The sequence below is a fragment of the Octopus bimaculoides genome, chromosome 22 (genome assembly GCF_046866305.1).
Source record: "Octopus bimaculoides isolate indiv1 chromosome 22, ASM4686630v1, whole genome shotgun sequence".
Lineage (NCBI taxonomy): Eukaryota > Metazoa > Mollusca > Cephalopoda > Octopoda > Octopodidae > Octopus > Octopus bimaculoides.
The window spans coordinates 23,328,838-23,331,337 of NC_142949.1; the positions used below are offsets into that span (position 1 = coordinate 23,328,838).

At 38.3% G+C, this 2,500-nt stretch overlaps 1 protein-coding gene across 4 annotated transcripts in view; it reads right to left on the minus strand.

The window, feature by feature from the left end:
• Nucleotides 1-2,500, minus strand: part of LOC106872175 (delta-1-pyrroline-5-carboxylate synthase) — a 61,388-nt gene that overhangs the window by 55,999 nt on the left and 2,889 nt on the right. For 2 of the 4 annotated variants that reach the window (XM_089339829.1, XM_014919065.2), the window contains exon 1: nt 270-315. The exons of the other annotated variants lie outside the window; for them this stretch is intronic. The gene's annotated coding sequence lies outside the window, so the exon portion shown is untranslated. Of the gene's footprint in view, nt 1-269; nt 316-2,500 lie in introns of those variants that run through there. 4 annotated transcript variants of the gene reach the window in all.

A 2,500-nucleotide genomic window follows, 5' to 3' on the forward strand; every position in this document is an offset into this window, starting at 1 on the left:
TATATATATATATACATATTTTATATATATATTTATATATATATATATATATTTATATATATATGTATATATATATATATATATATATATATATATATATATATATATATATATATATATATATTTATATATATATATATATACCTAGAGAGAGAGAGAGAGAAGAGAAAGAGAGAGAGAGAGAGAGAGAGAGAAGAGAGAGAGAGAGAGAGAGAGAGAGAGAGAGAAACTTATAGATTTTTGCATACACATAAACACACAGGACTTACCGATGAGTCGCCGTGGTGTAAGGTAGACCAAAATAGTCACTGTGACAGATTTCCCCGTTAACTCTCTGATGACGTCACTCTAAACCACGTGATTATTTTGACACATTGTTCCTTTCAGTCAGTGGTTGTTCTTATCTTTATCCATGTACACACACGCACACACACATACAAATACACACACACACACACAATCACACGCACACACATACAAATACACACACACACACACAATCACATGCACACACATACACCCGCACACCTGTACCTGTAAACATATTGTACGTACATATTATACACTCGTACATATATACATATTTATATATATACACCTATACATACACGCATGTACATAAGTATATAGACACATGCATACATACCTATATCCATACACTTAGACATACAAAAATACGTACGTCCATTCGTATATATATGAACATTCATGATAATGATGATTGCTTCATCTTGACAAATGATAGCCATCTCAGTCAACCTGTAATCACTCCGATAACCGTCATAGAGTTTTTGTGCATTGAGCTACCATCACAAGGCTTTTAAAGAGAAACAAGATGAAGTAGATGGAATGAGACATCTGTAAGTCATTAGACACACGCTTGTGCAACACGTATCACACTTAATAAGTATCAACAACTGGAATCTAGAGAAAAGCATCGCAACGTTTGATTTCAGGGTGCCAATCTGATACTTTTACCATCAAAGTATACCCGCTAGCGTAGCTAGAGTGTGTGCTGCTCGGGGCGGCCCTTTCGTTTGCTGCCACCAGACCGCACGAAAAACACATATTGTCTACAGCAGACCCAAAAGTACCGCCCGGGGAGGACCGTCCCTGCCACTACCCCTAGCTACGGTAGTGAGTATATCTAGAAGCTAGCAGAGATTTGAACAAAGCTTATTTGCATACAACGCATCGATTCCTCGTGAGTTCATTATGAGATTCCTCACGACTAAATCCCTTTAACGGGATTTGTTTATTTTAGTCAGTTGGTTGTCCAAAAATCATCCTCATCAGCAGGCAATCTTGGCCATTTTATTTGCCGATGACCCGAATATGAAATAAATTATGTTGGGTCACATGTTAACAGTAACATTAAAGAGAGATCTGACTTGACATGCATACATACATACATACATACATACATACATACATACATACATGCATGCATACATACATGCATGCATACATACATACATAAGTTGTTGATGGACCTAGGTTAGAAACCAGTTCTTTCTTTATTGCATATATGTACATTCGTGAACTGGTAGAGTTGCAAAGTAGCGGACGAATTGTAGTATCTACTTTCGTTTGTAGCACTCTAAATTCAAATCAGGTTGAGGTCATCTTTGTCTTTTATCCCTCCAGGGTCCATAACTTGAGTTTCCAGACTACAATGGTGAACTGGAGGAATGGTTAAAGCATCAGGCAGGATTCATTGTGCCATTTGTTCGTCTACAACCCATGAAGGTTGCAATTATCCATATGAATAATAGACCTCTTATTCATTTCCCTGCTTGACATCCAAACGTGATCTTTGGGTATCTTTAGCAGCGATTGTTCTGTTGTCGACATTTGGAGCTGGCCTCCGGTTTGGGAATAATTCCCTTCTCCTTCTCCTTCCTTTCTATCCCACCAACTGCAGGGGATGCTATAAAGGGTCACGGCTCCTGCCCTTCACCCCACTGGATTCAGCGATAACAACAACAACAGCAACAACAACAAAAGATTATTAGTTTCACGTATAAAGGTTCCAGTCATGCGATGAACTAAATTAGCTGCTCATTTAGAAAATTTGTGGCTCATTAATTTATAATGGTTGATTATTCCACAGACACAGTAAACGTGCAACACACTCTTCCATCAGATGGGCTTCCTCACAGTTTCCATGTATCCCAATTTTACTCACAAGCTTTGGGTTGATCTTAAAACTATGGTGAAAGACACCAAAGATGTCACACAGGGAAATCGAACACAGGAGCCTGTGATTGTGAAGCAATCTTTTTAACCATTTGGTCATATTGTAGTTACATATATATGCATGCATACATTAACATACATTAACATACTGTTGTGTCGACGCCCCCAGACGAAGAAGTAGGATCTCCCAAGATATATAAATAGAGGTAATCTGACCGTGGTAGAGGTGTTGAGTAGCTGACGAGGAGCAGTCGAGTAGCGGTTGAGTAGAGATCATCCGAAAGTACTAGATAGCAGTAGC